Source organism: Hylobates moloch, unplaced genomic scaffold (assembly GCF_009828535.3).
Source record: "Hylobates moloch isolate HMO894 unplaced genomic scaffold, HMol_V3 SCAFFOLD_4, whole genome shotgun sequence".
Lineage (NCBI taxonomy): Eukaryota > Metazoa > Chordata > Mammalia > Primates > Hylobatidae > Hylobates > Hylobates moloch.
In genome coordinates, this window is record NW_026652279.1 from 41,206,139 (window position 1) to 41,232,586 (window position 26,448).

General features: G+C 43.1%; 1 protein-coding gene across 3 annotated transcripts in view; it reads left to right on the forward strand.

Annotated features, from left to right (window-relative positions):
• Nucleotides 1-26,448, forward strand: part of FSTL1 (follistatin like 1) — a 165,608-nt gene that overhangs the window by 8,098 nt on the left and 131,062 nt on the right. Inside the window, exons 1-2 of one of the 3 annotated variants that reach the window (XM_058437444.1) lie at nucleotides 15,992-16,065; nucleotides 17,314-17,418. The gene's annotated coding sequence lies outside the window, so the exon portion shown is untranslated. Of the gene's footprint in view, nucleotides 1-15,991; nucleotides 16,066-17,313; nucleotides 17,419-26,448 lie in introns of those variants that run through there. The other 2 variants (XM_058437443.1, XM_058437442.1) reach the window with 2 other exon arrangements.

The following is a 26,448-nucleotide window of genomic DNA, read 5'->3' on the forward strand; positions in this document are numbered from 1 at the left end:
TTGTGTGGTTTGAATCTCTCATATCTTTATTCATTCTGTCTATTTGATCTATAGAGGTGTATTATAATCTCCCAATGCCATTGTGATTTGATAATTTCTCCTTGAACAAAATTAGAGTATACAAGATGAATTGAAGGTGAAATGGAAGCATTTTAGTGGGAATGCGTCTGTGAATTGTTTGTATATAAAGAAAAAGTAACTCATATACAATGCTTTGCTCCCTCTATCCATTCAGTGTGCTGTATACAAACCAGCCAAGAAAAAAAATTCTGCCTAAAATATACAGTACACTTAGAAACACATCTGTCATGTAGACATATCCAAAAGCTTATGAATATTACATTTTGCATTCCACTTCTTCAGAGACAGTCTTTTCATCCTAGTGTTAGCATATATCTGTTCTTATTGCTAAAGTCACTTACATAAGCACATATTTGTACTTGAAAGGAACAATAAGTTTCCTACAAAGTGTAAGGTGACATTTTCTTGCACGTTTTCAATTTAATATAAAAGAGAGTTAATCCTCTTAGCTGAGGCTATGTCATGCTTTCTTATTTGTGATAAAGTATAGCCCTATCATCATCTTTTCCCTGGGGAGAGAAGCAGCTTCTTAGTCGATTTTCTTGCATACATCTACTCTTGTCATACTCTCGTTCCTTTTCCATACAGCAGCCAGAGTGGCCTTCTTAAATCTAAATGATCCTATCACCCCCAATTAAACCCTTATCTGACTTACAACACCCAGTGGTGGTCTGCTTCCTGTCTCTTCAGCAGTGCTTGACTCTATGCTCCTCATCACTGTCTATGCTTCAGACATGCTGGCCTGTCTTCAGTTCCTTCTTTCCACAGGGCCTTTGCACTTACTCTTTGCTCTACCTTAAACACTACACTCTACATTCCTATTCGTCCTTCAGAGCTCAATTCTATAGCCCCTTAACTAACCAACAAGATCAAATCCCTCTACGAACTTTCATAGCAATATAGGCTTCTCCTTCATAGCACTAACTACAATCCTAATTAGGCATTTTTAAAATTATTTAGTTCATCTCTGCCCCCACCCCAACAAGAATGCAGGCTCTTTGAAGACCAGGACCACATCCGACTTGAATCTACTGCATCTCGATACTAGCACAGTGTTTGGTACAACACAGTAGTGGTGAATGAATGAATGACTAGTTGCCTTTCTTCACTTCCAAGTAAGTCTATTAACCAAATGTGCCTACACCCCTCTTGCTGCCTCTGCTTTCATCCCACTCTCACCTCCAGGATGTATTCCATACCCACCACCCCTCAACCCATACACACATACACTCCCCCACCACACACACACACACACACACACACACCACACACACACACACACACACTCAAAATTCAAGTCTAACACATTGTCTAGTAATGTAGATTGTGATCAAAGATTTATCTGGATACAGAGGAGAGGAGTTATATCTCAAAACAAAATGCCCCAGTGATGTCTTTTTAGTATCTCTTATTTGCTTCCTACCAAGTTCTTATCACTGTAGCAGTAAGAGCTCTCATTCCTCTTCTTCCTTACTGCTTGAGTCTGTTCTGGGAGCCCCACCAGCCAAGCAGCCTCCTCCTTCACCTGCCTCTCAAAGTTCACAGAGCTCCAAGTTCACACCCAGCAAAACAAAGCCCAGCCATAGGCCAGGCCATGACTCTCGGGTCCTCCATTCATAGGGCCACTTGCATTTTTAGAAATTTGGATTGGAACATGTTATCTTTTTTTCATATCTTCTTTTGCTTGATAATATTCTTCCCTCCATCAACGTTATCTTATACCTTCCCTGCTGCCTGTGGCTGACTGAAATCTTATGTCTGTCAAGGGCTGCTTCAAATGCCTCATTCTCTGGAAATCTTCCCTTATGGCCCCCAAGTAGAGGTGATTTTTCTCTTCCCTAAATTTGCACCCTACTTCTTTTATTCTACTTGGTATTACAGGCAACTTTGTACTTGTTTTTTTCTCCCTCTCCTTAAGAACAATTTCTGTTTCTTACTCCACATGTCTCCTGAAGAAACTGGCCTGGGACTTGGGGTGCATGGCAGGCCCTAATGCTGGTTAGGTTATAAGGAAATTTTTAATATTTTTCTTCCATGTTGGTTTAAGTCTCTTTAAGAAAGCTGCTGAATTTCATGTTCCTAAATGATAGATATTCAATATTTCAATTGCAGAATCAGCTAGAAGAAACCACTAGCCCCTGCCAAGGAATTCTGTAGCTATTGTAGGTGAGTGTAGTATAGCTTTTGTTTTAACAGTCCTACAGAGATGTTCTCTCTCCAGGTAAAAGGTATCATTGAAATTTTTGCCTGGGTTGACTCTGGCTTTCTGAAAATGCAGCACAGGCCTGGCCTCTGAAAGACTATTATTTACAGAATCTAACTCTTATGACTTGTTAAGTATACCAAGGATGGCTAATTAAAAATATTGGCTTATGAATTTAACCTCCTGAGGTCTCCTATCTTTTGGTTCAAGCTTGTCCTCAGCAGAAGCAGGCTGATTCCCAGAAAATCAATTCAGCAGAAGCCAGTTTGTGAATGACCACTTCTTAGAATGGCAAGGTGACCTAGGGCCAACCACAGCAAGCTAAACTGAAGGCTGTGGAATATAACAGACTTTGCTAGACCTATTGCTAGAATCTGTATTCTGTCATCATTGGTATGATCTTTAGGTCATACCAACAGACTTCTTTTTTCTTTTTTTATGATGGAGTCCTGCTCTGTCGCCCAGGCTAGAGTGCAGTGGCGCGATCTTGGCTCACTGCAACCTCCACCTCCCAGGTTCAAGCAATTCTCCTGCCTCAGCCTTCTCAGTAGCTGGGATTGCAGGTGCCTGCCACTGCGCCTGGCTAATTTTTTTGTATTTTTAGTAGAGACGGGGTTCCACCATGTTGGCCAGGCTGGTCTTGAACTCCTGACCTCATGATCCACCCACCTCGGCCTCCCAAAGTTCTGGGACTACAGGCGTGAGCCAACACGCCCAGCCAGGTGAACAGACTTGTTAGTGTTTCATAGTCACCTTGATCAAGGAAAGGGGATGGAGACCCAGTGATGAGGTTTGCTTCATGTGTATATGGCTAACTGAGGGCAGCCAAGACATAACTTAATATCACTTGCTCAGAGTTTCTACCAAATTGTACTTAAATTCTCAACATGAAGTATCTTTAACTTCTGTTATTCTTATAAGCATTACCCTGGATTAAACAAGGATAAAAAGTAAAATGAAGTTCCTTGGGGATTTTAAAGCATTTTTTCTATTCCAAAAGTAATACATTTCATTATAGGAAAATTTTAAAATAGAATGAAAAATTAAAATATTTGAAACCCATCTTTCAGCAGCCTAAGGACAATCACATAACATTTTTGATATTTTTTTCTTCCAATCTTTTTTCCACAGAGAGGATGTTTTAGAAAATTGTAATTATCCTATATGTATTCTATATTCTGCCTTTTCACTTAAATTTTTTAAATAAACAGTTTTCCATAATTTTTATTATGGATAATTACATCCGTAAACTATGGACATATAATATTCCAACAACAGGAAATAATTATAATTTACTTAATTATCTCCTTTACTTGACTTTAAGGTTGGTTTTCTTTTTTTTGAGACAGCGTCTCCCTCTGTCACCCAGGCTGGAGTCCAGTGGTGCAATCTTGTGTCACTGCAACCTCTGCCTCCTGGGTTCAAGTGACTCTCCTGCCTCAGCCTCCCAAGTAGCTGGGATTACAGGCGCCCGCCACCACACCCAGCTATTTTTTATATTTTTAGTAGAGATGGGGTTTTGCCATGTTGGTCAGGCTCGTCTTGAACTCCTGACCTCAGGTGATCCACCCGCCTTGACCTCCCAAAGCACTGGGATTACAGGCATGAGCCACCGCGCCCAGCCTTAAGATTGGTTTTCTAAAAAGCATCAGTAAGTACTTAGATAAGGAAACACCACTTTTTAAAGCATTTTATGTTTGCTTATGGAATTATATGCTTTTTTACAGTTCCATTTATCTTTGCTTTTCACCCAGTTGGCTCTTCTAGGTGTTGTGCCCACCTCCACCCTTCCTGTTAAACCCTGTCAATGCCTCGAGGCTTTGGAGTAAACAGACACGATGCTCTCCTGACAGTTCTCACTTAGTCTATGAGCTCTATCACCCTATTGTCCCTGCCCAAGGAGGCATGCTGTTAATTTTTCTTGGTTTAAGCTTGTCCTCAGCAGAAGCAGGCTGATTCCCAGAAAATCAATTCTGCTGAAGCCAGTTTGTGAATGACCACTTCTTGGAATGGCAAGGTGACCTAAGACCAACCACAGCAAACTAGACTGAAGGCTGTGGAATATACCAGACTTTGGAGTCAGATACATGGAACGTCAAACCTGGGCCCTTCTCCCAATGCCCCTGGAATTGATCACTCTATGGTCTATAGGCAGAAAACCTGACCTCTCCAGCCTGAGTTCCTTCGTCTTTGAAATGGATGCCTAGAGAGCGTTTTGGAGATAAAATGACAACATGCACACAAAGGCCCTGATGTGGGACCATCGTGGTAAGGCATGATGGAGGGTCATAAGATGACTTCTTATGCTCTGGAAGATGGTGGAAGGAATCACATGGTTGGCAAAAACATATGAAATTGTACATCTGAATCTTGGTTTCTTCTCTCTTTTAAAATCCAGCTCCTCACAAGTCTATTTTTTTAAAGAACCAGCCTCCTTTTCTTCTAAATATTTTAAATATATGAAATCCAACCAAAGTTTCAAAACACTTTTGTGGTTGTTCTTTCACAGGTGTTGAAGACAATTGGATAAGATATCCTGCCAAGAGCATTTTAAAAATACCAGGGTAACTTCTATTTTTTTTGTTATGGAAACTTCCCACACACAAAAGTAGAGGAAATGGTATAATGGACTCTCTGTATTCATTCCCAAGCTTTTATCATTTTAAACATTTTGTCCGTGTTGTTTTATCCATCCCCCTACATATACCCTTCATTTTTCTTTTTGCTGGATTATTTGAAAGCAGTCCCTCACAGTGTTTTATATTATCCGTTAAATACTTTGGCATGTATTTCTAACAGCTAAGGAGGTTTTTTTCTACATAATCACAATGCTTTTATCACACGTAACAAAAGTATCAATAATCTCAGGAGCATTTTTAAAATAGTGTTCTGGAAAAAGCAAGCCAAATAAGTGAGTAATAGAGAATTTCAAGCACTATGGTAAGAGGTTTGGGAAGATGCTTTTGGCAAAGGGGGCACTTTCATTTTTGCAAATGACATCACAGAGCCAGATGTCACTTTCTCCTACATATCCGAAATTGGATTTACTTTCTTACCCCTGAAATTTATTCTCTAGTTCAGTGTAAGGCATCAGTATCCACCCAGGAGCTTAAGCTGGAGACCCAGAATTCTTGTAGAGCCTTTTCTCTCCCTTTCTCTCTTACCCCTCCATTTAACCAGTTTTTTAAAATCGTGATAACATTTAACACGAGATCTACCTTCTTAACAAAATTTTAAGTGTACAATACATTATTGTTGACTGTAGGTACAAGGTTGTACAACAGCTCCCCAGAGCTTATTTAATTTGCTTGACTGAGACACAATGCTTATTGTTAGTGATTCCCCATTTCCTCTTCCTCCCAGCCCTGGCTACCACCATTCTATGATTCTATTAATTTGAATCGTAGATACTTTATCTTAGATATTTCATGTAAGTGGAGTCATGCAATATTTGCCTTGCAGTGACTGGCTTATTCCACTTAGTGTAATGTCCTCAAGGTTCATCTGTATTGTTACAGATTGCCAAATTTCCTTTTTAAGGCTGAATAATATTCCATTGTATGTATGTACCACATTTTCTTTTTATCCATTCATCTGTTGATGGACATTTAAGTTGTTTTCACATCTTGGCTATTGTGAATAGTGCTGCACTGAACATGTGTATGCTAATATCACTTTGGGATCCTAATTTCAATTCTTTTGGATAAATATCCAGAAGTGGGATTGCTGGATCATATGGTAGTTCTATTTTTAATTTTCTTAGGAACTTTCACACTGTTTTCCACAGTGGCTGCATCATTTTGCATTCCTACCAACAGCATATGAGGGTTCCAATTTCCTCCACATCCTCACCACCACTTGTTATCTTTATATATATAACAGCCATCCTAGCAGGTGTGAGGTGGTATCTCATTATGGTTTTGATTTGCATTTTTCTGATGATTGGTGATGTTGAACATTTTCATATGCCTGTTGGCTATTTGTAGATCTTCTTTGGAGAAATGTCTATTCCAGTCCTTAGCCTATTTTTAAAATTAGGGGTTAGTTTTAATTATTCCTATTGAATGTAGGAGTTTCTTATTTTGAAGTTCTAAATCTCAGAGTGAATATTTCTCATAGCAACCCCCTCTTCTCCATTCCCACTTCTGTTCCCTTTGTCTATTGCACATTATCCATCTCGGCACGAAGTACTGAATGGTATTTTTTTTTTTCTTTTTTAAATAAGGCTTTTGTCATGTTGGCTGGGCTGGTTTTCAACTCGTGGCCTCAAGTGATCAACCCACCTCAGCCTTCTAAAGTGCTGGGATTACAGGCATGAGCCACCACACCGGCTTCTGAATGGTCTTTATCTGGCTTCCTCTGGAAACGAAACCTGAAACATGGATTCTACTATAAATAGTTCATTTGAGAGGTGATCTCAGGAATCCCTGGGAGCTGACTCAGGGAGCAGGACAGGGAAGTGAAAGAAGCCAATAAAGGACATGTTACTAAGCACTGCAGAGCTCCATGCCACTGAGAAACTCCGCTGGAGCTCCACCTCACTGAGAAACTCTGAGACACCAAGTAGAAGATGACTTAGAGTTATCCCAACCAACAGGCAAGGAAGCTGGGGTGTTTACCCATCAACTCTCCCGTTCCTCATTGTTTGAGGGCTGATCTCAGGGACATCAACCCCCCAGCACATCTGGCCTGCACTCCTGCACTGTGTATGGGCTGTGCATGCTGCCAAGCCAGAGCACAGAGGGTCACAGGCCTTGGCAGTGTGGGGTGCATACTAATTGGATGTGGGTGGGGCATTGACAGCACCACTGCATTGCCTCCCTTCTCCCTTTCCCGACAGAGGCCTGGGATAACTTTCTGAAGTGCAAATCTGATTATGACACTCCCCTAGTCAATAAAAGCATATGTGGATGATGCTAAAGACATATCTTGCTTATTTCACCTGATGCAGGTGACTGGAGTGGTGCCAAGCCATCTGACTCTGGGCACCTTTGGCATACCTTCTGGAGGTGGTCAAAGCTTGGACTGGATTTTCAGTAACTGTGAATTAAATGGATAGATAGCTTTATTCATATATTTATAATTAAAACCTGTTTATTTACAGAACAGGTTGGGAAGGGAAGAGATAAGTGATTGCCTGTGGTTTGGGGCCCACTGGTGCAGCCCCTCTCAACAGCTTTGCTGACCCCTTCTTGACAGTGCAGAGCCTCTCCCCTGTGCTTCTGTCACTGCACCAAAGCCACTCATGGCAGCACTTTGTTCTTTATGCAGTCACATTATCTGGGAATCTCAATGTGATTTGCAAGCTTACATAACTTCCCAAATGAGTCAGCATGCTCATCAAGAAGGCAGCATGGTGTCATGGAAAGAACAAGGCATTTGGTGCCAGATAGAACAAGTTCAATTCCTGCATCTGCCACTTCCTAACTGTGTGTCTAGACGAGTTATTCTACCTCCCCCAGCCTGTTTCTTCCTCTAACAAATGGAGATGAGAATATCTACCTAGGAGGGTTATTATAAGGATGAAGGGAGGTAAGGAACACTCAGAGTGTGATCAGCGTTTGCTTCTCCCATCCTATATCCTGATTTACACATCTAGCAGCAAATTCTTGAACCTTACTGATATGTAGTGAGTAGAAAATGCTGATTTATCTTTGTCTGCTTTTAGCACCAGTGAATTTTTGATGAAAGTTTAAATCACGTATTTGTAAAGGAAAAATTGATCTTGCTGTACTCTGGGCAAAGCAGGCACAGTGCATGTGAAATAAATCAGTACCAGAAAGGGCTGTGGTGCTCTAGCTAGGGCTGGGCAGGCACAGCCTGGCTCAGGCCTGGCTGGACTGCAGTGGCAGCCAAAGATCACTGGCTTTCAGAGGAAACTTTGGGAGCATGCAGTAAGACAGACAGCCTGAAAAACAAAATGTCCAGGAGAGGATGTGGGATCCAATCTGAATAGCTGCTTACCACAGTGGGGAGCGGTTAGGAATGGCATTGCAGAATGCCTTTCGCCAGACAAAGCAGCAGCATACGAATGAGGATGCTGCTGTGCTGGTCGGGGCTGGGGATAGTTCTGGAACTGTTTTTCCTAAGCGGTTAAAGCAAATGCAAGCTTAAAAAAAAATAAAATCCCTGATCAGCAAATAAGTACTGCTACAAATGTTCTTCCCTGCCGGTCACAACATTATTAAGACAGGAGTAGCAGACAAGCTCATTTCTAGGATCTTTACAGCCAGCATAATACATAGCTAGCAGTCAGCTGGGGGCAGCAGAGAGAATATTTATAATTTAGAGGTGATTGGTTTGCATGTCCATGGAGCAAAGAGGTAGCTAAAAAAGGAAAGCAAGAGCTGATCTTTAAACTCAGACACTCCAGAATGTTAGAGCTGGAAAAGATATTTCAGATCATCTAGCTGTTCTGGTGATTTTTATATACTAACAACAGCAGAACTTTTAAATAAAATCTTATGCAGACTCTCCCCTTTAAAACAAATAAAAGGAGAGCTGCTCTGAATAGGGGAGGGAGGGAGACAAGGGGGCAGTGTGGTTCTGGGACGGCAGCCTCTGAGCCTTCACTGTAGGTCTCTAGCGGTAGCCCAGAAATATGTCATGGAAATCCTGAGGCCCCACTGACCACAGCTTAGAAACCCCTCATCCAGTCTTAGGCTCACAGAGGGCAAATGACTGGTCTAGGGTTACTCAGCAAAATTGGGACTAGAGCGCAAACCTCTTGATTTTAAGTTCCTTGCTCTCTGCTAAAAACCATCTCTCCTTCAAAAAAAAAAGTATCTGTAAAGATAAAGTTACCTCGTGAAATAGCTTATTAAAGTAAATGAGAAAGCCAGAGGCATCTGAGTGTAAACACTGGCTTTGAAAAGGATCCAATTCTACCTTCTTCTCTGCTGGACCCAAGGGCAGCTTCTTATTACATTTATTTTTAAGGCTTTCAGCATAGCAGTCACAAAATCCAAGGAGATTTACTAAATTAACAGTCACTTAAGCCAGGACGAGTCTAACCAGTTTGTACCTGCTAGAAAACAAAAACTTAAAATAATAGCTTAGTATTAGAAAAAAAAATTCTTTTTACTATATTGGCACAATAAGAAAGGAATGTGAAATGCACAGCAGATGAAGGGGCCAAATCAGAGCTCTCAGGCGCTGGAGCATGAGGCATTTCAGACTCTTGCCTCCGTTTATCGTTTGTGAGAACCCAGATAAGTCACAACCTCTCTGGACCTCAATGTTTTCAATCTATAAAATGATTAAATCATTAAGGCTATTAAAGGTCAGTATGCAACAGGACTCTGACACAGAACTTTCCAGTGAGCAGGGTCAGCTGGTGCTGTGCCTAGTTAACATGCAGCAGAAGTCTCTGTGTCCAAGGCCAAGGGCCTAGTAGTGCAATTAATACAGAAGAGAAAGGAGAGGGAGGAGGGAAGCAGGCAGAGAGGAAAGCAGAGCCTCTCCTTTCATGCTTCAGAGGACAGGACTTTGGTCAGCAGCATCCTGCACATTTATGTGAGGACTATTACCTGGAAGTCCTCTAAATGGCAAGATAAATGGTATGTGCATATGATGAAAAGTCTGTAAAGACATACACCAAAATGCCAACATTGTTTTTACTGGGTTAAATGTTTATGAATGTCCTTTGCTTTCTTCCTTTCTTTCTTTTCTTTTCTCTTCTTTTCTTTCTTTCTTTCTCTTTCTTTCTTTCTTTTTCTCTTTCTTTCTTGTCTTTCTTCCTCCCTCCCTCTCTCTCTCCCTCCCTCCCTCCCTCCCTCCTTCCTTCCTTCCTTCCTTCCTTCCTTCCTTCCTTCTTCCTTCATTCCTCTCGTCCTTCCTTCTTGCCTTTCTCCTGTGTTTCCTGCATTTTGTACCTTACCTATGTATTGCTTGTGTTTCCCCCACCAGAATGTAAGCTCCATGAGTGCAGGAATTTTTGTTTCTTTTGTTCACTGCTGTATTCCTAGTGCCTAGAACAGTGCCTGGCATTTGGTAGGCACTCAGTAAACATTTGTTGAGTAATGAATAATGTGCAATTTAAAAGTGAGAATTTTTTTTAATTGCAGGCAACACAAATTATGTCTTAAAGCAGTAGTTTTCAATCTTTTTGGACTACAGCCCACGGTAAAAAATATTTTTAAAATTGTGACATCACAGTACATAAATTCACACACACAAATATGACATATATAACAAAGATTTCACAAAGTAATACTTATAACTTGTGGCATACTTTTGATATTTTAAAATCACTTCTATTTCCATTTTTGAAATACTGACTCACTAAATTTGTTTCAAGACTCACTAAACTGGAGTGCAGTGGCACGATCTTGACTCACTGCAACCCCTGCCTCCCGGGCTCAAGCGTTCTACAGCCTCAGCCTCCCGAGTAGCTGGGATTACAGGTACTCACCACCATGCCCGGCTAATTTTTGTATTTTTAGTAGAGATGGGGTTTCACCATGTTGGCCAGGCTGGTCTCAAACTCCTGACCTCGTGATCCACTCACTTTAGCCTCCCAAAGTCCTGGGATTACAGGCATGAGCCACAGCTCCCAGCAGGTTTAGTAACCTTTTAAAGATAACAGGTATTTAGTGTAGCTGTGGGACTGTAAGCTCTCTGAGGATACAGACTGTCTCTCCCATTTGTGCTTTTATTGTCAATGCCTAAAAGAGTGCCTCATACATTGTAGGTGATCAATACACACTTACTAAAGGCATAACTGAAGGAAGTAACCAGGTTTTAAGCCCAGATCTGCCCAACTCCCAAATCCAGTTCTTTTCACTGCTGAACTCATATTATTTATTTAAAACAATTGGTATTTAGCCAGTTGTTACTGAGTTCCCATCTCTTGGCCAAATCTATAATTAAGGTAATTTTGTAAGACATAGTTAGAGCTATTCCCTGGCTCCCTAAAATGCGTAACATTCACCCAGAGGACCAGACTTGGAGAAAAACATGGGACTGGAAAACATATGATCACACCCTAGTATCATTGCTCTCCCTGATCACCAAGAGCAATTACAGAACAGAGAGGTTTGTTTGGTTTGGTTTTTAAATCAGTAAACACAAATTTTAAAAGGCCTACTCTTAGGCAGAGTATCTTCATAGTGACAAGGACATAGTGACAAGTGCATCTTCTAGTGCATCTTCTAGGATGTTTCTGCCCAGGAATTGGAGGAAGGCGAGAAATGAGGCATACCAAGCATGCCATAGCAGACAGGTGTGTGCAGGTGTGCCTGAGACATGGCCCTGCTTAAACTCAGCCAGGCAGGTCCAGTGACGGATGAGTGGATGGCTCTGATAAAGAGCAGGCCTCTCCTTATCTTTCTCACTCAAGGGTTGTTCCTCTCCAATGCACTGACCAAGGCTACACCTGGCCCTGGCTTCGGTCATTCGGGGTACTTCCCTTGCCCTTTGGAGTTGTGTGCTCATCTATTTCCTAATTTCTCCACCTTTTCCAAGTATTTACTAAGGGCTCTCATAGGCCCAACCTATGCAAAGTGCTGTGGCAGCTACTACAGAAGGAACAGAGCACAGGCTTCTTCTGGCCTCTTGGGTGTCACTGGTAATATACTTGGAACTCAAGTGTAACCATGAAGTTCCCTGGCAGCTGAGCTGGTGACTTAACTATTATCACCTTCCTTCCTTGCCACCTCCTGAGAGCTTGGGAAGCCTTTCTTGTTACTGTGGTTTGAAGACTGTGATTCTCCCTTATTTCCCTCTGCACCTTCTGTCACCATGACATCAGCTCAAATGTGGTCCTCTTGCCTTGAGTGAACCAGCACCCATATTACCAAGGCCAGTATCATCAGAGAGGTATAAACTCTTTACAGGTGGGTCAGCTGGAGAAGATGCAAGGTCAATTCAGCTTTGTAGATAATTCTCTTTGCTTCCTACACTGAATTTGGCTGCCTGTCTTTAACCTGAACTAAACCTACTCTGTTCTCATCCAAAGTATTTTTTTTGGATGGGGATAGGGCTGGCTGTCCCAGAAGTCAAATGTTCTCTTTAATTCACCTTGTTTCCTGCTCTGAGTTTCCTTCTATAGTGTCTGTTAATGTCTGTTTTGGTCCAAATCTTTTTTTTTTTTCAATAGAGATGGGGTCTCACTATGTTCTTGAACTCCTGGGCTCAAGTGATCCTCCCACCTTGACCTCCCAAAGCTGGGATGACGGGCATGGTCCACTGTGCCCAGCCCCAAATCTTTTAATAACAGTTTTATTGAGATATAATTCACATACTTAAAATTTACCTTTTAAAAGTGTAGAATTCGGTGGCTTCATTATAGTCATGGAAATGTGCAACCATCACCACTATCGAATTTCAGAACATTTTCATCATCCCCAAAAGAAATAATATGCTCATTAGGAGTCTGTCCCATCTCTCCCTTCCCCAGCCCCAATCAATCACTAATCTGGTTTTTTATTTGCCTATTTTATTTTGTATTTGCCTTTTATGAATTTGCCTATTCTAGACATTTCATGTAATTAGAATAATACAATATGGCTCTTTAGCGACTGGCGTCTTTCAATTAGCATGAAGTTTTAAAGGTTTATCTATGTTGTAATGTATCAATACTTCATTCATTTTTACGACTGAATAATATTCCATTATATGGATAAACCACATGTTGTTTAGCCATTCATCAGTTAATGGACACTTGGTTGTTTCCACTTTTTGGCTATGATTAATAATGCTAGGAATATTTGTGTACAGGTTTTTGTGTGGACATGTGTTTTCAGTTATCTTGGATATATACCTAGGAGTCAAGTTGCTATGCTCACCCAAATCTTAACGAAACATTTCCAATAATCTTCATTCCTATCTCTCTGTTTCCTCGGGAGCAGATTTCTCTATATTCATTAAAGGAGAATGACCAATAGTAGGGACTTTTTCACCAAGTCCATGACACAGCACCTGCTTTTCCAAGTCAGATACAAAGCCCGAACACTCCTACTCCAAACTATATGCGGCTGTGAGTAGCTGTGTCAGGCCCAGGACGGGGACAAGTCACTTCAGTGACTGCACATTAAATAGCAGTTTGTGGCACCCAGAGGGAGGTTTGTGCAAAACCAGCCCTTTCTGCCCAGATTTTAACCTTACAAACAAATAAATATGTATTACAAAGAGCTGGTTCCTTGAAATCTAGTCTCTTGTAACCTATCAAGAAGCTTGTACTATGATCTCTTGGAGTATGCATAGGCCCAAAGTGAGTATTTACAGCATGGAATAAGCAGTTTACAACCTTGAACCATCAATTACCATTTCCCCATTATCTGCTCTACCGTCTTCCGTGTATAACTGAAGTCTGCCCTCTGCTGGTCACAAGCAGCCCAGACCCACAACTCGGGGCCGCTGAGCAGGTCTCTTCTGAAATCATTCTCCAGGAGCATTTTAGCAATTGCTACAATTTATTCAGCTACAGAACACAAAGTAATGTCATCTTCTGCAGAGCGTTCCCTTTTTATTTTTTATCCCTTGATGTTTGTGGGTTTTTTCCTTTTATTCAACAGAAGCAGAACTAGGCCAGTTTCAGTTATTTATGAGCCACCTTCATTCGTGATAAATAACCATAATATGTATTTATGCAGTGCCTGCCAAGGCCCTTCTGCTCCTATTGATTCATGAGTCACTAAAATACTTTTCTATGGTAGAAGTGGACAAGGGCTATTCAAGGTAGGAGATAACACAACTTACGGGCTGTCAGGTGTCTAGTAAGTTTTCAGCAGTGCTTTGCAGATTGATGTTGAGTCAAGAAAGACCTAGAGCCTGACTCTCCTCAAGCTCTATGAGATACCTCTTAGTCCTGTTAGAAATCTGCAAGGCATCAGACATTTGGGTCCCCAAGCAGATATGCCAACACCCTCTTCCCCTTCCTTCCACAACAGCACTTTGACTGGAAAAGCAGATCCAAGAGCGACAGGAAAGGTGAGTGGGGGAGGAAGCCAGAGCTGGGGAACATCACTGACGGTGTGGGCAAAAAGCTGCACTCGTGAAAAGAGGAAAGAGGGCAAGCTGGGAGGGAAGGTGGACAAAAGAAAGAAACAATGGGCAGGGGCCCAGCAGGTAATGAAGACACTAAAGCATAAGTGACCCCATTTCCCTGAGGGTCACTCAGGCAGGGCAGTTAACTGTAACATCTGTTTAATTCTTCATTACAAAGGAAAGAGAATCCTTTCTGATGTTCTCACCCTGTGCCTCTGACCTTTAAGGTCTCACTCTGTTGCCCAGACTGGAGTGCAGTGGCACAATCTCAGCTCACTACAACCTCCGCCTCCCAGGCTCAAGCAATCCTCCCACCTCAGCCTTCTGAGTAGCTGGGACCACAGACGCGAGTCGCCACGCCTAATTTTTGCTTTTTTGTGTGTGTGTGTGGAGATGGGGTTTTTGCATGTTGCCCAGGCTGGTCTCGAACTCCTGAACTTAAGCCATCTGCTCGCCTCGGCCTCCCACAGTGCTGGGATTACAGGCGTGAGCCACCACTCCCAGCCTGAAAGAACCTGATTTTTGGAGACATAATTTGGGTTTCTAATCTCTGAGGAGATGAGAGTGGCTTACTGTGAGCCCATATACTAGCCAGAGGTCTGGAAACCTGTCCCCATCCCTCAAGGTGATGCCTATGTCCTGCCAGAATGAGGGGGGTGGGGTGGGGGCGTGCCTAAAGCCCCAGTTGCCCCCACTGCTGACCTCAGGGACGCTCCTTGAGGGTCCCACCACCCCTGTCAATCAGTTGGGTGCAGACTCCCGTGTCCTGTTCTTCCTGTTTCCCCCATGCTCCTCTTGCCTTCTCCCTTCCCTCCCACCCTGCCTCTGGACTCTTATTCTCTCCTCCCACATCCCCTTTCTAGCCTTTGTGACTCAAGTCTCAGTCACTTTAGGAAAGACAGGCTCACTGTCCTCTTTATAATCAACCTTCATCGGGTGTGAGGCGGAGGGAGAAGAGAGGGAGAAAGGAGGGAGGGGAGAGGGAGAGAGAAACAGGAACCAGGTCTCCTGCGCTTCCTGCCAGAGATAAAGGTTATTCTTAGCAGTAACATAGGCTTGGTATCTGGGGAGACTTGTATTTCTCTCCCTCTCGCCCCAGGGGCTTTGCACATTGCAATTTCTCCTCTCCAAGCAGAGAAGAAAGAGAAGATGAATAGGGAGAGAGATAAGGAAAGGAAAGAGGGAGGCGCGCCATCTCTGGTGCCCTGGGCTCTTCTGGGGATTTATTTTGGAAGGCTGCTCCGAAGGTCAGAACTGGGCAGGGAAGAGCTCTCACCCCAGCCCCAGATGGGCAGTTTAATTCTAGCCTCCCTTTTGAGGCAAGAAGACGAAAAGCCAAATGAAATCCCTTTGGGCCTTTCCGCAGCACTTTGTATGTGGCACGTGTTTCATAAATGTTCAGCCAAGCCCCTGCGTGCACCCTCATTAGGCTGAGTCTCTCAGGACTGCCCTCACTGGGCCTTAGGACCTTGGCAGTCAGAGCATTCAAGCGCTGGCATTAGGCGGTAGGCTTCAGTGAAGCCAGGAACTTGGACAATACAAAAATAAATAAAAATGTAAAAATGGGGTGGGCAAAGCTCGAGAAATTACGTAATTCGATTTCACCTTGGGCCCAGACGGTGAAGTTCTGCAGAGTGGCCAGCAGGGGGCGCTCAGGCAGTGTATCAGAACCCCAGCGCGCAGGTTGCCTGGAGCCCAACCAAGGGACAAACAAAACAATGCAGCTTTGCGGTTTCTGTTCGATTCTCAGTTCGGGGAGGCTTAATCCAGGACCGCCTGATCTCTATCTTGGGGTACGCAACTAGCGTCTCGCAGAAAACCGTCTTAATAGGCTTTCCTGAATCTCTTGACCAAATTGCTTCCTAGAACTCTGTGTTCCTCTGCACCTAGAAAATGGCTTTTCTCAAGATCTCCCAGTATCTTTCCCTATGTATCGTTTTGTCAGCCTGGTTTTTTTTTTCGATATCTGTGTTTCTGGCGTGGTTCTTTCTTGTCTCTCTGTACTATCCTAGGCCTACTAGTAGATGTTAATGAAAAATATATGGAGCTGAACCCACCCACAAGCTGAGCTCTGAAAGATTTCAAGATCTGGCAGAATGTAACACTTTGAATAAAATTTAAAATATGTTATACTGCAAAAGTGGCTAACTCTGCCACATTTGGCTGTGCAGTCATGTCTTTCCTTTTCCCCGTCTCTATCCTCGGAGTGGGCTGCCGTGCCCACCCCACAGCTGCCTCCTCCCCTTGGCTGCCGCCGCCGTTGCTCACCTCCCCCAAACCCCTGACCCCCAATGGTCAGCTCCTCCCTGGCCAGCAGGACAGGTCTTCCGGGTCTTTTAGAGAAGATGCCAACTCCAGAATGATTGTACCTCTGTTTACATGTTTTTGTTTCATTTTGATATTTGTTTTCTAATTAAGACCACCCCCCCTCGTTTCCAGAACATACTGGAACTCTTAGGATTCGGGGTTGAGGGACTTCAGGTGAGAACTACAGAGACAGCCTCACGCTCTGCCTGGAACCTCTTGTCCTCCCAAGATTCAGGTGCTCTGGTTGAGGCTGGTCCACTCTGCCACAGTATCTTTACTCACAGTGATTTTTCTCTTGGGGACTTCATCATTGTCTTCCTCTCAAATTGACTTTTGCTTACAACACAGTCGGAAGAGAGAGAGAGAGAGAGAGAGTGTGTGTGTGTGTGTGTGTGTGTGTGTGTGTGTGTGTGTGTGTGTGAATCCTTGGAAAATAGAGTTTAAATTTTATTTCTGGGGAATTGGAATGTCACTGATCGTGGTGTTAAGGCACCAGAGCATGCCATGACAGTGAAAAGGCACCCCCGCAAATGATACAAGGTGCTTCACCTGGAGCCCACAGAGGGCTCTGGGGCAGTGCTACTTATCAAGAGCCTATCTCAGTTCCAGCCCCAAATATTGCTACTATAGTGGTGGTGATGTACCCTCCTAATTTCTGCATTTCATGGACCCTGTCTCCAAATCTATCTGGCTCTATTGGTTCAGATTCTTATCCAATTCCTATTATGTTTCAGCTCCTAGTCCTGTGTGTCCCTGAGAGGAAGAGACTGACATCAGATCTGGTAGGACATGATACTCTTCAATCTTGTCACCATAACTTTCTCCTGGAGCCATGGAAGGTAGCAGTGGTATGATCTGATCCCGCCTGTCCCTGTCCTGCCCAATACTTGACAGCTGTTATTTCCTAGTTCCAGAACCTGATTTGACCAAGTTTAAGACCAAGGTAGGGAGTGGGAGGCAGACAGGCAATGCAATACAATTCAACATTTAAGAATACTTCCCACTTACTTGTCCTTGTCAGGCCCTGGCCATACAGACAGGCTGTACAAGACATAGGCCCTGACCTCAGGGAGTAAATGTTTCTATTGAACTGACCCACTGTGTCTCTGAATGAGAATAAAAATGAAACTGCTGCAGAAAAACCCAGTGCTGCAAAGTGCTAGCATCATCAGGAGGCAGGCTGCCTCTGCAGTGCAATCCATAATCTCTGTGACTTCCAGAACCAAAAAAAAAAAAAAAAAAAAGTTAAATTACTTTCTAAAATTAAGCTTTGCATTACTTTGGAAACTAACAAAGCATTCCTTCCCACAGACACTGTTCCCAAATTAAATATTTTGTGCTTATACAGCTGCTCAAATGTTGGTGCATTGAAGATGGAAAAATTTCTTAGGTAGGGAAGAGATGGGGTGCCTAGAAAGGAGAGGGGAGCTCTGTCGGGAGGAGAGCAGCTGTGGTCAGTAGTAGAGATTATAGAATAGTTGGAAAAGATTGTTATCAAGTAAATAAGTGTGTAAAATGTTTCTAAAGTTATTAGGTCTAAATAAGTATAGGTTAAGGGGGCCTGTTATGGTCAAGTATTTAAAAGCATCCTTTCAAGTGGAAACCTTGGTTAGTGGCTATTCCCCACCTGTAATCATAGGAAATAGAGGGAATAAAAGTAAACTACCAAGAGGGCATCTTAAGGTCAATGTGAGGCCTATTGTTCAAGATTTCACAGCGATTAAACACTAGAATGGGTCACAGAGAATGGGTAGGCACTTTCCTCTAGAGGCATTTATTGAAAGAACAGAACTTTCTTGTTATCACAGGCTGCAGGTAACATCCAGCATAGAGACAAAGGCATGACCTGGATGAGCTAACTTCCCAGGTTCTCTTCTATTAAACAGATTGGAAAGTGAAAGAACTCATGCAGCATTAGAGGCCCCCCATAGCAGCTAGAGAGAAATGGACAGGTGCAAGGCCCATGGTCCTGGCTTGTCCAGTCCACCTCCCACCAACAACATGCCAGGGCCTGCCATTGAGCTGCCCGTTTCATTTTGTAAGCTTGTGCCTAGATGTTTGCCTTGCAAACATGTGAGCTGTCTTGGCAAATGGTTTTGTAGAAAGCCCTCGCTCACAAGAATTCCGTCTGCAATATTTGGACTGGCTTCTAGGACTCTCCCTTTTCCGCACAAGCTGTTCCCTCCTTATCTCTGGGTCTCTTCCAGAAGGTCATCAATGTTCTGCTGTACAGGGTCATCTGATTGCCACACTATTCCCCAGCTCCTGGAACACAGCACTGTTTTCCATGGTGGCAGCAGCAGCAGCAGCAGGAAAATCTTCCTCCTCAGCATGATTTTCCAGGCCCAAGATAAGCTCACAGGCACCAAAAGACACAAGGCCATGGCCTCACGGATCTCACACCCAGTAGCCTGATCTGAGTTAAAAAAGGCAGACCTGCTGTCTTAGCTGGGGGAGTAGAGGAGAGTTAGTGAGAGGGGCTACTATGGGCTTAAATTGACAGAGAGAGGTGGTGCAGGAGCAGAGAGCAGCCAGGAGCACCTGAGGAAGGCTGCCAAGGACATCTGGGTTGGGGGGGGGTTCCAGGGGAGGAGCACCTTCTGGTGGGGGAGGTGGGGGCGGTCCTGGAGAATGTACCCATAAGGCCAAGTCCAAGGCCTAGGTGGGGTCTCTGACACTTGTAGACACTTGGCACCAAGCCTCAGTGCAATCTTGCTTCATCTCCCTGGACTTCTACCATCATTAATGACTGTGACTTCAGTCAGGGACTACAGAAAGGGAACACTCAGTGATAATCTAGAGGCAAGGACAATTGACCAAATAATCAGATATGGCTCCAGTTTAAGTACTTTGCCCCATTATTACCCTGCCCTCTCTTCATTATCCTATATCCCAAGTCCTTACTTTCCCGGATGTGGTGGAGAAGGTAAAGGACTCCAAGTTGTTGTAAGCAGGGTCACTTCCCATAAAATGAGATCATCTCACACCCTAGGGACTGACTCAATTGAGCTCCACTGGCCAGAGTTCTGATTGCATCTCACCAACCAGAAGAATATTAATTCCAGGCAAAGGAGGTCTCTGTCTCCTGCATAGTGGATACTAATGACTCCACTATGAGAAAAATCCTAGAGTGATAGAGTATGCGAGTCAGCAGGGACTGTAGAGATTACGTATTGATCCAACACCTTCATGATAGATGAGGGAACTGAAGATTAAGGAGATGACATAAGGTCCAAGGCCACCAAGGAAGTTGTTGAAAAAATCTGGACTAGAACCCAGAAGTCTTTGGCCCAGTACCACACTAGCTCTTCTTCCTGTCTTACCTGGCCCAGGCCCTCTCGGGTGCCAAAGGTTTCCACCCAGGGGAAAATTAAGCAGCAAGGAAGGAAGGTCTGAATTTGCAAAACTACTCTGTGGAAGCAACTGCACTTCGGGAGACCCCTTTGTGTCATAGCCAGCCCTGGGGACTCTGTCTCTGCCATTCTGCATCTGGTTAAATTGCTCTTCTAAGAGCCCATGTGGCTGCCAGATCTCTCCCTCTGGCCAAAAACAGCACCTGATCTCATCCTGGTGGATTTCCACCAATCAGACAGTTCTAGTGCTTCCAAGATGGAAATGGAACATCTTACACAGAAACATAAATATTTTACAAGCAAATAACAAGGGTTCTAACTCCTCTACTCTCCCTTTAGCTAACGACTTCCAAAGGCATCTGGCAATCTTGCATTCAACCTGTGAATCAAATAAGTCAAATAAACAGATATTTATTGAGCCACTATTAGAAAGGCAATGTCCCAGGTTTACGAAGACAGGCCTGAGTCCTTGCTTCTAAGAATTCACAGGCCAGTCGGTGGGGGACAAGGCAAAATTACATTCCCAGTTAACATACAAGGTGGCAATACAAAAAGTTCCATGAAGCAACAAATGATTATTTGCAAAATTTGTGGAATAGATCATAAGAACAATAAACAGAAAAGAACACTGTAAGTTGAACAGTTCAGGGCAGTTTGTGCAAGGAAAAATTTGATCAGGACTTTAAAGGATGGGAAGAATTTAGAGGGGTGGAGAGAAGGGAAGAGCATTTCAAAAATTGGTAACTGTGAAAAAAATGTTCAAAGATAGAAAAGTACAAGTGTGTTGAGAGTAGTACATTGGTACATTATGATCAGGCCCTGTTCTCAGCCCACAAACATTTATCAATTCTCTTGGTCTGCACACAACTCAAATTACTACTATTATTATTCCATCTTTACAGTTGAGGAAACTGAGGCATAGACAGGTTTAAGCAACTCACCTGAGGACACAGCTCACAAGTGGCTGTGCTGGGATTGGACTACAGAGGCTACACGTTCAGCACTGAATTATACAGACTCTCACTCTGGCTAGAGGAGTTGATTTGTTGGAAATGCATGTGAGGGGGCAAATCACAGAGGATCTTGAATGCTATGCCGACAAACCTGGACTTGATTTTTTTGGGCAATAGGTAACCATTAAGGGTTTCTGGGCAGGGAAGTATGTCTTGATTAAAATGAGATACACACAGGAAGAAAATCCAAAGGACACAGAAGAAAAGCAGAGATAAATATATTAGCATATATGTAGATCCCCTTCCTTTTCATAGAATGCTTTGTTCAGAGGAACTTCTAGTGGTGTCTCAGATCTTAAACTACCAGGGGACCAAATCGTTTGCTCTGGCACTGAGGGAAAAACCCAAAAGGTAAGTAGCCTTCAAATCTACCCAGGCATGTGCTCAAGGGGTAGGGGCAGAGCCAGGCTTGGAGAAAGCTGTCCATAGGGAGATAGGAGACCCCAGGAGAGAATGGGAAAGAGTAGAGGGACAGAAGATGTCAGAGAGACCAGCACAATGACTCAGGACTTCAGGAGTGTAATTCTGCAATATCTTAAGCATGATTAAATCAAAGCTTATGGGAATGGGAGGGAAGACAAGTCAGCTATTTCCTTGATTATTCTGTAATTGCGGATAATTTCTTCTTTAGTTCCTTCCCTCTTTTCATATGCTAAAATGGAAAATCTTTCTTCATGTACAGAATGCTTCTCTATCTGTTTTTTTAAAACTCAATTTTGCTAATACATTTCATTAAGGACTATAAAGCTGAACTTGTTCTTCTCATGACCATCTACTATAATGAATGTGGGACAGATGAAGTAATAGGACCTCATAATTGAGATAAGAGCTTTTTTATTATTGTTTTTCAGGATCTGTTTCCACAAAGGAGCCTGCTCAATGGAATAAAAACATTAAGTAGTTTGAATCCTGAGCAGAGATTAGATAGTTGTCTTGGATATGGCTTTGGGATTAGAAGCACAGGAGATGAGGCATCATCCTGTTCAGATGGTCTTCAGGGAATATCAGGTTTATGGAAGTGTTTTCGGCTTCTGAGTTACAAAGCATGGATTGTGGTGCCTGGACTCAGCCTGGGCTCTCAGCATAATTATCTACTTACCCTTGTAAATTGTGGTATTCAGTGTAAGCATTGCCTCAATTGATGGTCACACCTTCATGACCCCACTTGTGGAAATGAACTCCAAATCTGAATTCCAAGCAGCTGTTTTGTGTCCATCCAGAGGAAACCAACAGAGTTGGTATGGGGTGGAGTGAGGCATGGTTGCTAACACCATTCAACTCTTGTTCTCTTGAACACACGTTTTTGTTTGAATAATGAGTTGATTCGTTTCTGTTAAAATGAGGACAAAGAATACTCTGATGTAAGAAAATCAGATGGTGTGGTATAGGCATCCCCTTTTCAATCACATGCTTGGCACTGATAAACGGAGGCTATTGTCTCTCCTGCCTCTGCTTTCTTCTCTGCTGCTACTACTTGAGAAGACTTAAATTCATGCAAGACATCGAGGCATTTCTGAGTGGGGCTGTGGATAAGGAATCTGGAAATAAGTCATGTCCCCAGACTCAAATTTTAGGAACAAAGACAATGCTTCCAGGCTCCTGCACTGACCCCCAATCCTTCCTTTTCAGCCAGATCTGGGATCTCAGGCACCAAGGACAAACCTGGGTATCCATGTGGCCCAGAGCCACAGTTCTTTCTATGTTGGCCCCACTCATAAGCTGGCCAAAGTCCCAGAGGTGAACTGTTATCCTGGTTTCCCCTCCTAAGTTCTGACATATTGTCATGCCTGGAATGTTGCTTCCCCCTCTAGACCTAACACTTGGCCCCATTCTCATGCAGCCTTTGCCTTCTTTCTGCTACCCAGGGTTTTCCATCATGCCAGGCCATGGAATGATTGTGCTGTGGGAAACAGCATATTTGCGTTATTGGACCCTTATATCGATTCCTGTTCACTTAATTCAGTGTCTCTCAACAGCAGTGGTACCACAGCCTAGGGGATGTATCAGACACTTGAAGGGACATTTTTGGCTGTCATAATTATTGGAGTAGTACTGGTGGCATTTGCTGAGAGGGAACCAAGGATGCTAGCTATCCAGTCATGTGCAGCACAGGTACAACAACCAAGAAATGTTCTTGTGCCCTATAAAACCTTCAAAAGTCCCACTGAACATTTGTGTGAAAAACCTGTTTATAATTATCTGGGTGTGAAATGGAATTCCATTTTACCTAGAAACACAGATTTCCTTTACAAACTTTTAATGTACACTGAATTTTCCATACATGGTCTCTCTGCATTTTTTTTTTTTTTTTTGAGACACTCTTGCTCTGTTACCCAGGCTGGAGTGCAATAGTGCGATGTTGGCTTACTGCAATCTCTGCCTCCCGGGTTCAAGCAATTCTCATGCCTCAACCTCCAGAGTAGCTGAGACTACAGGTGCACACCACCATGTCTGGCTAACTTTTGTATTTAGTAGAGACGGGGTTTCACCATGTTGCCCAGGCTGGTCTCGAGCTCCTGACCTCAAGTGATCCACCCGCCTCAGCCTCCCAAAGTGTTGGGATTACAAGCATGAGCCACCGTGGCTGGCCCTCTCTGCATTTTTAAAGCAAGGAAGACTGTACTTTGGTTTGGAACTCTACCAACAGTAGTCACAATTTCAGAAACACACTTCACTGACAGCAACATTACTCTTGGTATTTGAGCTGCCAGCACACCTGTCTCTATCTACACTTGCCTCCACCACCTTCACTCTGATCTCAAAGCAACTACTTTGTTAGGTCTTCCAATGAGTCATCCCCAACATTAGAATTTGCTAATACATACAATTTTATTACAAAGTATTTCTCTTTACCAGTTTTTTTATTTTAATAATGACTTCTTAAAAAAATATATGAGTAGGAGGTTGTATTACTGTGAATTTCTTTTTCTTAAGATAGAGTCTCAGCCTGTCACCCAGGCTGGACTTGCAGTGGCAAGATCATAGCTTACTGCAGCCTCAAACTCTTGGACTCAAGTGATTCTCCTGCCTTGGCCTACTTGTGAATTTCTTTTCAGAATAGTAAAGAGAACATAATAAAACATTCATTTAAAAATAGGCTTTTGAGTCTGATAGGGTTGACAGTCATTGACCTAAGTAGACAGTGTCTGTTGAAGGCAGAAAGGGACTGATGATGAGATTAGCATGTTCTGAGAGAAGGTTATGCTGCCAACCACAAGGTCTCATGGGAACTGACCACTTCCCAAATTCCACAATTTACCCTCAACAAGATCTCAGAAGTTTTCAGAATCTGAGGTCACTCAAGTTAATCAAATCCATGAGTCTAACCTCATGACCAACTGATAAACTCACAAGATAGTGCCATTGCACTCCAGCCTGGGTGACAGAGTGAGACTCTGTCTCAAAAAAAAAAAAAAAAAAAAATTAGGTCCAGTGTACACAGCTCATGTGATGTGTGCACCAAAATCTCAGAAATCACCACTAAAAAAAGTATCCATGTAGCCAAAAACCATTTGTTCCCCCAAAAACTATAGAAATAAAAATTTAAAAATAATAATAATAATTCAGTGGCTCAAACAAGATAAAAGTTTCTGATTCTGGGGAAATGGAGTAAACATACCTCACACCGAATATGGCTATTTGGGGACTCCGAAAATTACATGGTAGCTGGTGACTGGCAAAGACCAGAATTTAAAGTACCATAAAACTTATGGTGGGTTTACCATTTTTCCCCTTTTACATACCTAGGCTGAACTGTAAGCAACACAAAATTTATTTATTTATTTGTTTATTTATTTACTGATTTATTTTTAGACAGAGTCTCGCTCTGTTGCTCAGGCTGGAGTGCAGTGGCATGATCTCGGCTCACTGCAACCTCCACCTCCCAGGTTCAAGTGATTCTCCTGCCTCAGCCTCCTGAGTAGCTGGGACTACAGGTGCCTGCCACCATGCTTTGCTAATTTTTGTATTTTCAGTAGAGACAGGGTCTCCCCAGGTTGGCCAGGCTGGTCTAGAACTCCTGACCTTAGGTGATCCACCCGCCTTGGCCCAAAGTGCTGGGATTAGAGGCATGAGCCACGTGCACAGCCAAAGCAACACAAAATCTAAATGTGGGCATTTGTATGGGCAGAGGGATCTCCAGGACAAGCCCTCTAGTCCTGGCTCAAGGAGCAGAGAGGGTCTCCTAAGGCTCAGAAAGTGTGGGAAAAGCACGTTTTTCTTTTTTTCTTTTCTCCACTCTCTCATACTCAACCCCTAGGAAATTCCATGGTGGCATGGCAGTGTCAGCAATAGTGGTGACAGCGGGGCCTACAAGAGTCTAAAATGTTAAGAGAGGGAAACTTTCCTCTGATAGAAGAGCTGTGATCCTCAGAGGGTGAGACAAACCTCCATTGCTTTTTTCTTCTTTCTTTCTGTGCTTGGCTCTGGATATCAGTGTAGTTGCAAAAAGTGCATGTACCATTGAGTGAATAAAAATAACCCCAACTTTCTAGTTGCAGAACCAAAACGGGAGCCCCAGATAATCAGAAAGTACTAGGGAGATTTCTATAAGGGAGGAGATCAGGAAGCAGCTCTACAAAATTGCTCCTGGGCTCACTTCCAAGTGGCACATGCACGGATCTGACCCTAAACAGCATACCATTGATTTTAAGAACTGAAGTACAGATATAGTATAGAACACTGCCAAGGTCCCAGACTAGCCACTGTGTGGTACGAATGCAAGACAGATTTGAATAGCACTGAATAGGCTCTGAAATAAGAAATTACATTGAAACCACAGAAAGCTGGTTGGAACTTGTACCTGAACCCATCGGTTGATTGTCTGTTAAAACAAAACAAATACCCAGAATTCTATATCATAATATTCAAAATGTCCAGGATACAATTCAAAAGCAATCAGCATATGAAGAACCAGGGAAATCTCCATCTTGCATGGGAAAAGGTAATCATCAGATACCAATGCCAAAATGACATACATGTAGGATTTATCTGATAAAGTTTTTTGTTGTTTCATTTTTAGATTTAGGGAGTACAAGTGCAGGTTTGTTACATGGGTATATTGCATGATGCTGATGCTGAGGTTTGGGGTTCTAATGATCCCATTGCCCAAGTACTGAGCACAATAACCAATAGGTGGTTTTTAACCTTTTATCCCTCTCTACTCCCCTTTTGGAATATCTGGTGTTTAGTATGCCCATCTTTGTGTCCATGTGTACCCAAGGTTTAGCTTCCACTTATAAGATATTTGATTTTCTCTCTCTCTCTCTCTTTTTTTTAAATGGAGTCTCACTCTGTCACCCAGGCTGGAGTGCAGTGGTGCAATCTCAGCTTACCACGGCCTCCACTACCTCCTGGGTTCAGGTGATTCTCCTACCTCAGCCTCCTGAGTAGCTGGGACTACAGGTGTGTACCACCACACCTGGCTAATTTTTGGATTTTTAGTAGAGACAGGGTTTTGCCATATTGGCCAGGCTGGTCTTGAACTCCTGACCTCAAGTGATCT